The sequence below is a fragment of the Lonchura striata genome, chromosome 20 (assembly GCF_050655825.1).
Source record: "Lonchura striata isolate lonStrDom1 chromosome 20, ASM5065582v1, whole genome shotgun sequence".
In the NCBI taxonomy this organism is placed as follows: Eukaryota; Metazoa; Chordata; class Aves; order Passeriformes; family Estrildidae; genus Lonchura; species Lonchura striata.
The window spans coordinates 3,155,100-3,166,097 of record NC_140722.1 but is presented as its reverse complement, the minus strand read 5'-3'; the positions used below and the strand labels follow the sequence as shown (position 1 = coordinate 3,166,097).

At 45.0% G+C, this 10,998-nt stretch overlaps 1 long non-coding RNA gene across 1 annotated transcript; it reads left to right on the top strand.

The window, feature by feature from the left end:
* The first annotated feature begins 4,429 nt into the window (after window positions 1–4,429).
* LOC110475929 (uncharacterized) lies at window positions 4,430–9,776 on the top strand. The gene is made up of 2 exons (XR_002466343.3): window positions 4,430–4,640; window positions 9,582–9,776. It is a non-coding gene; the product is annotated as an uncharacterized LOC110475929 (long non-coding RNA).
* The last annotated feature ends 1,222 nt before the right edge of the window (window positions 9,777–10,998 follow it).

Below are 10,998 nucleotides of genomic sequence, written 5' to 3'. Positions count from 1 at the left end.
AAAATAAGCAAAAATCACAGAATTTTTTAGGTTGGAAAAGATCTGATCAGATTGGATGCAAGCATGAACCCAGCCTTTCCAGGCCCACCAGTGATCCCATGGACAGGGAGGTGCCAGCAGCAGCCCCAGAGCTGGGCTGTGGCAGAACAGGGATGGAGCCAACTCCAGAACTGCTTGGGGGTATTTGTAATTTCTGTACCCTCTACTCCTGGTACCAAGGCTGCTGTTTTCCCTGGAAATGTGTCTTTCCAGCCTGGAAACTCCTCTCCAGTGGAGAAGCCCCAGCAGCAGGGCCCTTCTTGCACTCTGTGGATGCTGCAGGGCAGAGCCCCTTGTTTTGGGTTCCTGCAGCTCTCACATCCAAATGAAGCTCTGCCAACACCTCCTGCTTCTCCTGCATCCTTGCACACTGTCTGATGATCTAAGAGTTTTTCCCAACCCAAAAGAGCTGCAGTGAGCACAGCAAGAGGTGAAAATGAACTCCAGTGGTTCCTTTTTCCTGCAGGGAGATGAGGATGGGCAGGTCCTGCTGCTGAGGGGCCCTTCAGGCCAGCACTGGGACATTGCTGCTGAGCTGGGCTCAGCTTTATTTGCTCTCCCAAAGTAAAAGGTAGGCTAAAACTAGGACAAAACAACAGGGAGTGACAAAGAGGGAGTGCCTAGATTTGATTTGATAGAAACCCCAGGAACCAGCGTGTAGCCCAGTAAATATTGGAATGGCATTACCTGAGCTTCAGAAAAAATTGACAAATTGTTAGGCTGAATTCCTATCTCTAGTGGAACTGGAGAGCAAACACCACGAGATATCATTATTTCCTTTAATCATTTTCTTTGGCATCAGAATCAGAAGGAAAAAGCACCAGAGTGACTCTTTTATATTTTGCCTCCCTCTGCCTTTTCTTTCTGATTCCCTCCATTGTTCCCAGCTCTGTCAAGATTATGACAAACTTAATTACCAGCAAACAGCAGGAATCCCAGATGACATATCCATGATTTTTTCTTTCTTCTGACTTCATGAGAGCTCTCTAGGCTTTAATGTAGAGTGAATAAGGACGAGGAGCAGATGGTGCTGGTGTCCAATATCAGCAGCATCTGAGCCCTTATCTCCTTGAGATCTTCAGTGTCAAGATGAGATGTGGATAACGAAACCTCCCAGAGCAGTGAGACTGGGGGCTGTAGATTCAGACAATGGGATTTGCATGGACAGACACAGATCTGCCATTTGGTGGGCTGTCATCTGCCAGCCTGTTCTTGGAAACCTGCACCAATTTCAGGACTGCTCACAGCAGTGACTGCAGAGCCCAGGCTCCTGCTCCAAGCTCCTGGCACCAGAATAAGGGATATTTGTGCCTTCTGCATCTGTAAATTTGATGCTCAGTTGGCTATAAAACAAGAGCTGGGTGAAGCATTGCCATGAACAGGGTGTTTGCCCTAAAACCATGTTTCTGAGGGCATGAAACAGCCCGGGTGAGGTTCAGTGGATGGATTTGAGTGAGAAAAAAGATTTAAAAGAAAAATGCCCTAAAATACTTTGAGCATTTTTAAGTGATGTTTTGCCCGTTGATCTTTTCAAAGGGAATTTTGTTGTCTTGCTTTCTCAAAGATGTTTTTGGCTCCAGGGGTCTGGAGTGGAGAGAATTTTCAGAGTCCTCACCAGTTCTCCAAGTCCAGGGAAGCTTGTGGCCAGTCAGGTTTTGGGCACCTGTGCTCCAATTGCTGCAGAAGCAGCGAGCCATTATAATAATAATAATTATTATTATAATTATTATTAAATTTTTATTTTTATTTTATATTTATTTTTTTCAACCTTTAATTTTCATTTTAGTTTTTATTATGACACCCAGGCAATCCACTGCTTTGCAGGAAATGTCAAGATTTGCCACACTGGCACCTCTTTCTCTGTGCTCCCTCTCTTTAGAGAGGGAAAATGGTCATGTGTCACTCGACCAAAGCAAGGGCTTTGCAAACACACCAACCACTGGAGTTATGGAAGAAAGAAGCATCAAATCTCTATTTTATCCTAATTTTATCTTCACCAAACCTTCTCTGAACAACTGCACTCCCCCTGCTTTAATTTCCTCAAGCTGGGTATCTCTGTGGCTCCTGACTTGCAGAGCAGCTCCTGCTTGGAAACTTCTGGGCCAGCTTCTTCTGCCTGCAAGGCAATAAATTTTCTGCCAGGATTTGTTTTCCTGGGCACTGCTGGGGCTCAGAGCATGGCTGGGGCCCCGTGCCAGCTGCACCTCAGTAAATCATTGCTCTGAGCACGATGCACAAGGAGAACGTGGACAGTTTTGGCTTTGGGCTGTTCATCTGCCTCTCAGCTGAACCCAAACCATGAAAATGATTTAAATGGAAATCCTGGACTCCTAGGTGATGGAAATGCTCATATGGATGTGAAGATTTAGCAGGAATCTGGGTGTGTCTCACTGCCAATCAGTTTGGGCACTGGAACCTCTGGTAAAACCCAAATTTTATGGATGTTTAGCACAGCTGGGACATGTGTCACCTCCAGGTTTCCTAAAGGAAACCAGAGTTTGTTATTTGCAACTCAACAAAGGCAGCAGATGTGCAGAAAACCCCCAAATCTAAAATTCTCTCCTAAGCAAAGAATATTTTATAAAATAATCTTATGATTTTTAAAATATGAATTTTCCCCCCTTTTATTTTTTTTTCCTTCATCTAAAGAGAATGGGGAGGTTTCATGAGAAGGTGGTGGGAGCCTCTCCTCCCTCGGGCTTGTTGAATGCAGTGTTTGTTCTTGCTTTTAGGTGAGTCCTCAGGAAGGGCCAGGCCAGGCTTGCCAAGGGGTGGGAGTAGAGACTGTTTGCAAGTGGCATCTTCCAGCAGAATTCCCAAGTGTGACACATTCCTGTCACATCCTCCTTTGCTTCTGCCCCAACAACTGAGTTATAACTTTTTTTAAAGCAGGCTCTTGAATGAGAAAGCTGGAATGGATGGAGGCTGTGGCTGATCAGCAGCAGGGGAAACACGGAGGGAAGGACTCAGGATATTCCTGATCCTCAGGGAACAATTTCTCTGTGTCTGCCTTGGTTTCCTCACACAGAAAACAGCCCTTTTAAAAGGTTGTGTTGCTGCCCAGTTTTTCCTCTGGGAGCCCTGGGACTTTCCCCTTAACATGGAGGAGAGGATGGTTTAAAACGAGCAGCTCTTGAGCCAAGGGGGCTCTGGGGAGATGCTGCTGAGGGATGGGGAAGTTCAGCATTTTGGAAAAAAAAAAACTGTTCTGTTGCAGTAAGGTAGAAAAATTATAAAGAAAGACTTCACAAAATCAAGCCTGCTCTCCTAAAATCAGTGGCTGGCCTTGCCAAGCTAGCCCTTTGGGGGCTCCCATGTGAAAGCAAGCCTGGTGTGAGCAGTTCATTAACATAACAATCTATTCCTGGGTGGAAACAACCAGCACCTCTATAAACTGTTTTTACACCGTTAGAAAAATGAAAACTATCTCTCACAAACAACTTTTCCTGCATGTACACACCAGGGGTTTGAGTGACCAACCAATGCAGGATAACAACTTGTTATTAACTAATAATGTAATTGGCAAGAAAGCTCCTGACCAACTGGAGTCACACATGAGGTCTGTAAAACTGGATAAAAATGAGTTATGAGAATAAAGAATGGATTTTTTCCACCATGAAGAAAATAGAGTCCTGTGTGATTTATTCCCATATCACTCCATGCCTTTCCTGGCTGGAATCACTGCAAGGAGAGCAGCTCTTTTTGCTTTGCAACTCCAGAGTGAGCACAGGCCATCACTGTCCCTCCATGTCGGAATCCATGGTATTGATGATTCTGAGATTGTAGAAAGTCTCTGTCTGTCAGCCCCGCTGCCAAAGCAGAAGCCATAATTGGTCTGTGCTGGTTTCCAGGTTGTTTATTCTGTTTATCTCTCACATGTTCTGCTGCCCTGCCCAGCTCTGTCCTGCAGGGCAGCGTGTGGGGCTCTGCCCTCAGTGGGATGTTACAAACATTAAATACCAGAAACTCCCTGGGCTGGATTTACAATAACGTGCCAATATCTGTCACCTACGTTGGACAGTGTGTCCCCAGCCTGAACCAACAGAAAAATGCCAACACCACAGTGAGACATGGAGGGCATGAAGAAGGAGAAAAAGGACAAGGCACACCCAATTTCCTCCAGCTTGTCCCCTTTGAACCCCTCATCTAGAATACTAAAATTTTATTTTGCACCCTGCCACACTTAATTATTATTCATATCAAACACTCAGAGCTGGTAATTCATCCTATAAGATTGAAAACTCTTTTCCATGGACAGAGATCACAGGCAGTGTCTTTGGGGGCTCTGTCCAGGGGGGTTCCTGACCCCTGCCAGGGTCCCAGACCTGCCAGGGCAGCCAGAGGGAAGCTCTGGATTCTGACACCTCCAGGGCATTCCCAGCTGTCACCTCCTCTGGCAGCTCTTCCCACACCTGTCACCTGCTGATGTCCTCAGCTGAACCCTTGGCGGGGCTGGTGCTGTCCCAGCTCCCTGCCAGGCACCGCCACTCCTGACTGGATTTACAGCAACAGATCACGGTTCCTGACATTTCTCTGCTTGCTGCCTGCCCTGCCCTGCCTGCGTGGAGGGTTTGTGCATCACCCTGTGGGAAATAGTAAAGGTAAGAAGATTTTCAGAATGCTGTAAAACCTGGCCTTAGAAACAGAAAGAGCAGAAAATGTAGAGCTACCTGCAGCTGCAAAGTCTGAAAGTAGAAAAAGTTACAATGGTACAGCAAACAAGGACATGAAACAATTGTTTGAGTTTTAGGCTTGATAGATCTCAAGATCTTCTTTAAGATAGATCTTAAGACTACAGGAAAATATGCTAAGGAAGATAGGAGAAGGTTTTAAGCTTAATAATGGAGTATTGTGCATTGTTAATAAAAGGCACACAAACAAGCATTGTGTGTAGTAGGTGTAGGTGTGCTTTTAGTGACTGGCTAGAACTGTCTGTGAGCATTACCAATGTGCTATTGGCTGGAAAGTTTTTAAAATGCTCTGTAACAAAGAAATCTTTGGCTGCTACTGGTGTATATGAACTTTTGCTATCTTCCTGTTGTCTCAACCATGTCATGAGGCTGATGCTGCATAAAAGCTCAAGGAACAAATCCCAGCAGTCATGAAAAACCTCCCAACACAAACGGTGTCCCTAGAGGCAGAGGATACCTTTGTGTGAGTGAGCACAGCACAGCCCAGACTCTCAGTTCTACATCAGGGCTGCACATCCAGATTTCATGCATTAAACAGTGAAGGAGTGTCTTGGTTTGAAAAGACAGGAGTCTGTGAAGGAGGGCAAAAGCCTCCTGTGAAATGGAAAAGGTAAACCCCCTCCCTCCGAATTACCACAATTTTAAAAAAGGCTCTCAGGCAAAGATATGGGAATGGGAATAAGAGTTCTTTACTAGGAGAAAAACTAAATAATAATAATAATAATAATAATAATAACAATAATAATAATATTAAGTACAAAGAAAACTAGTGATGGAGTCGGAAACCTGACACCCTTGGGAGTCAGGGTGTTGGGAATAGTCCAGTTAAATGGTGGCTGCTCCTCCTGGAGTGGCAGATGAAATGCTGCTGGAGCGGAGATCTGTAGAAGGGTGGAGTTTTCTCTGAAGGTCTGGTGATGGAGTAAATGGGCTTAGTCTTCCTCTGGGGATCCAGCAGAGAAGAAACTGCTCCTCTGGGAATTTAGTGAAGTGGCTGCTCTGGTATCCCAAAAAATGCTGATTTTCTGCAGGTAGGGGTGCTTGGCTCCTCCCTCTGGGTGGAGCATCTCACCTTGGGATGATGGAACTTTACCAGTCCTGCAGTGAGTCATTCAATGGTCCATTAACAGAAGATCTCTCCCCGGAGGGAGACATTGTTCTTGGGAGAGATAAGAAAACTGCCCAGCCTCCAACAGATGGCAATAGAATCCATGCTTATCTTACAAGCCAGGACAAGGAGGAATGGTTTAGGAGTGCCCCTCCACGACCCTGGGCTGCTCTCCCCACCCCAGCCCAGCTGGGCTGCATGGGGACACGCAGGAAAGATCCCAAACAAAGAGAGAGGCAAGGAAGGGAAGGAACAAGCAGAGCATGAGGAATGGAGACAGCAGCAGCTGGGTACGAGCCAGCCCAGCCTTCCCCAGCAGCTGGATACTGAGTTTTTCCAAACTGCTCATTAATTTTTCACATCACTCTTCAGCGACTCTATTATTGGAGTTGGAGTTTCAGCCTGCTGTGTGACAAATCCCTCTTGCTGAATTCTTCTGGGAAGGGATTGAAGAAAACCTCCCTGCCCAGACCTAAATACACCATATATCAAAGTCTGCTGGAAGTCACTCCAATTCTCCTCCTTTTGGACCATGCTCTCAGGGATGGATTGTTGGGGTGTCTGTGCAGGGCCAGGGGTTGGGCTGGATGTTTTCTGTGGGTTCCTTCCAGCTCAGGGCATTCCACGATTCTATGATTCCTGAAACAGTAAAGCCATTTATTTATGTTCCCAATCTAGCTTGACTGGATCCACACCTTGATGATACGAGTTCCCTGGATGTCGCTCATATTTTTCAGACACATATTCTTCCCATTACAAGGAACCTGTAGGATTTCTGAGGAGCTGGAGTGTGTGGTTTGTTCCATCTCCTATTAGATGTCAAACCAGCAGAAAATCTATCATGTTTCTTCTGCTTTTCCTCCATATCAACAATACTTAAAGAAAGGAGATCAAGTGGAAATTAAAGAAATTTAGTTATAAAACTCATAGGGAAGCACCAACAGGAAAGATCAAAAAAGCAGAGAACAAAGAAAGAAGAATAAAATAGTCTGACAAACATTAGAATTGATATTAAAAGGAGAGAAAAGAAGCACAAAAGGCTCAAAAAGCCCCACAGAAACTGTGTAAAAAAAGCAATGCCTGGCTTTAGAAATGAGAAATGCAAGGAATGTAACAAATTATTTCAGATCTGATCCTATCAGAGAGAAATCTGATTTCAAAAAAAAGCAGCAGCTATAGAGACAGTTTGATAAAAGGCTGTACAATAAAAGATTTGAAAATTGCATCTCCCAGCTACTTTAGAGAATGGCAAAAGAAAGGGATACATATTAAAATACACTAATGCTGCAACATTGAATACAAAATATTCTGTTAGTGAGAAAATAAAAAGGTATTTTGACAGGTGTATCGAGATTTACCAGCAATCTCAGTGACCCCACCAGAATAAAAAGACACTGAAAGAATAATTTTAGAATAGCTTCAACAACTGACTGGGAAAATCATGGAAGCAAACAGCTCACAATTATTTTTGTGGCTGGAAAAAGATCAAACCTTATTTCAGGGCTATTTTTATGGGAGGCAAAGTAGGGCAGTCCTATCCCACAGCTTGGGATAATAATGCAAACAAAGGCTCCTTGAGAGCACCACTGGGATAAAACCCCAGCACCTCCCTGGATTTCTGGAAAAGTCTGCAATCCCATTGAGCAGGGAGAGGAGCTCCTGGCCACAGCTCACCACTGCCAGGAGCTCAGAAAGGAGATTTACAGCAAGGAAAATGCACCTTCACCTCCCAGAGCATCCTGCAGGATGCTGGGGCAGCATGGCCATGAAGCCACAGCAGCACTGGCTTGGAAATGAGGCTGCTGGAAAATCCCTTTTTGGAGCTGAAGGCATCACTCCAAAGTCAGCTGTAACATCTTTAAATTCTGCCTTCATAAATGCAAACCACTAAAAAAAGCAATGAAAAAGCTGCTGGGACATGGGAAAGCAATATGTGAGTGTTACAGGGAAGTCACCTTTGATTGCATCGGGATTATCCCATAATATTCCTACATTTATAAGTTATCTTGGCTGCCTGGCATCATGTAGCCATGCAAGATTGGATGTTTATTTGCAGAACCAAGCATTAAAACTGTTTTAGCCCTCAGGCCACCAGGTCTGAAATTCAAATGCAAAATAGCTGCGCTGCTGCACAGGCTGCTGCTTCCATAGCTGTGATATTCCCAAACCTTCCTGGAATTTGTGCTATTCCCAAAACCTTCCTGGAATTCAGCAAGGTGATATTCCCAAAACCTTCCTGGAATTTGTGCTATTCCCAAAACCTTCCTGGAATTCAGCAAGGAGTCTGGCACGGGAGTTGCAGCCTGAGGGCAGAGGGGATGGCTGTGATCCATCCTGACCCTGATGTCATTAAACTGCAAATTGAACCACGGGGAAATGAATCTCCCAACTGCACCTAAACGGTGGCAGCACATTCCAGGTGTTCTGTGGAAGTTCAGAGCCTCAGAGTTTGGGTTGGGCAGCTGGAATTCCACTGGACAACTGCTGGAGCCCTGGCTGCTGAGAATTTGAGACTTTCTGTGCTGACAGACTCTGACCCCCAGGAGAACACTGCAGTGACCTGAGGCTGTGGAGAAGCTTCCAAAATGGAATGGCAGAACTGGGATTGTGGGGGTGGAGTTTGAATAGAAGAGTGTGATAACACATGGTGGAAAACTTAGAGTTTAAGGGTTTGGAATACAGTAATAGATACATAAAGCAAGATTGAGGTTTTAGGCAGAGGCTGGTCCTTCTTCTTCACCTTCTTCACCTTATTCTTCCCCTTCTCCATGGGTTTGGGTGGTTTTGTCTAATTGGATAAAAAGTCCACACTGTGGGACATAGGTGATTAGTTATTGGATTAAAAGTAAAAATAATTTAGATGTAATTTATTAATTGGACAGTTTTTCCTTAAAAGATCTTGTAGAGATAGGTGCAGGGCCATTTTGTAGCTTGTTAGTGAAATGCTGTAGAACTCACTACTTGTAAGACTGTAATAAAAATAAGAATTAATAAACCTGAGTCCAAACAGAAAATACAATCAATCCCAACCCTGACCCAGGTAGAAAAAGAAGATAAAATGTGACAGACAACCTTCAGTTGGAGCCACACAATTAATGACAGCCATTCTGTGTCTCCCTGCCAAGGGGGAAGCACAGATTGTCCCCTATGAAACACAATTTCATATTCCTCCACATTTCATTATCATTCCAGGGCTCCACATTTCATTATCATTCTCCCATGAAAGCCTCAAGCCATGGGGAGAAGAGGCTTCTTTTTGGGATCAGTACAATTCAAAGGGTGGTAATGGTCAGGTGATTTTTCAAAAAAAGGAAAATAATTGGGAGGATTCAAAACACCCCAAAGCCCCAGCCATTCTCATCCATCTCCTGCAGCTACTGGGAGTCTCTCCTGCCTGGAAGAACCATGCCACACTATCCACAGCCCATGAGGGATCAGTGTGAGGGAGCCCAGACAGTGGCCACGGATGAAGGGAACATGGATTTTATGGGGGTTTAGCGCCACTTGTGCCAGGGGAATAAGCAAGAGAAGACCCCAACCCAGAGCAGGGCGGTGGAAACACCACGGGTGGGAGATGGAGATCATCACACCTGAGTTAGCCACTCACCTCTGGGGCAAAACCCAGGAGTTCAGGGATAGCTTTTACAATTAAAAACATAAATATCCATGCACACACACACAAAATTAGTTAATCATGTGCTTTCTGTTTCCTTCTCATTTGAGTTATATTTTTTATTTTGTAGATGATGAGCTGAGGCTGCTGCTCTGCCCAGAGAGGGGTCCCTGGCAGGCCTTCAGTGGGATCATCTCCCTGGTTGTGTCAGGTACTCCAGGAATTTCAGTGGAAAATGAGGAGTCAATGCAGGATTGGAATAATTTCTCAAAATTTCGTCAGTCAGCAAATAAAGGAAAATCGTAATTTCTGTGGATGAATGCAACTTGGCTGGATCAGATGTTATTTCACGTTGCACAGTAACTGTCTCCTTTGGGTGTTTACACTGTGCTTTCTACATCCATTACTAAATTTCAATCAGGTCCTACAGAGCATGGGAAAAGTTTCAAAGGAAATTAAATTCTTACAAAATGTTAGAAAAATGGACATCTGGCTAAGAGACAGACAGGGGAATCATCCTAAATGCTGGAGACATCACTGTGTGAGCTGGGAGAGCAGCAGCCACTGGAGGACTGGGTGGAGAGAGTGCAAATCCCAAGGGAAGCTCAGCCAGGACCTGGAATTAGTCATGAAACTAAACCTGCTCCATCAGCCCCAGCATGTGGGGACAGTGTGGGGCCAAGGGACACACAGAACTTCTCCTTAACTGCTCCACAAACCCTCTGGAGCAACAGGCCAGAGAGCTTCTGGACTTACCCCCTCTTCTGCAAGAGCCTGGAGAGATCTTTGCTGTTATTCAGACCAGGAGTCAGTGCATGCAATCACCTCAGGAAGGGTGGTCCAGCAGTGCATGTTATTTATTCATGGTCTGGAACTGCACTGGGCCCTGGAGAGTCACCATCCTCTGCTCTTTTCAATGCACCTCATTTATGTATGTTTGTAAACAATTGTTTTCTGGGCCCTTTCCCCCATAACTCCCAGTGAAAATTCTCAGCAGGGAGTCTCGAAAGACTGGAAATGCACATTTCTGAGAAATATGAATTTTTACTGATTGTTTCTGGCCATCCAAAATAACTCTGACCTGGGTTGCAATTATTCTGTGAGAAAGAAACTCAGCATTGCCTCATGCCTGGAAGTGTCCAAGGCCAGGTTGGATGGGGCTTGGAGAACCCTGTTCCAGTGGAAGGGGTGCCTTTAGGGAATAAGATAAGCTTTAAGGTTACCTTCCAGCCCAAACCATTCAGAGATTTTATGATTCAAGAGAGGTGTGAAATGAGTTTCCTACTTCTCCTATACAATATTCCATCTTTAAATCCAAGAAGTAAAGCACAAAGGCACCTGTGTCCTTCCTGCCCTCATCTCTGCTGTCCCCAAGGATGTCACTGGCAGGAAAGCTTTTCCTGGTGGGTTGATGCTGTCACTCAGGTGTGGCTGTGTCCACAAGGACAATTGTCTTAGACTGGAAATGGGGCTGTGTGTTCTGTCAGCATCTGTCAGAGCTGGGGCAGGTCTCTGCTGCTCCCTGGGCAGTTTTTTCTTCATCTCTC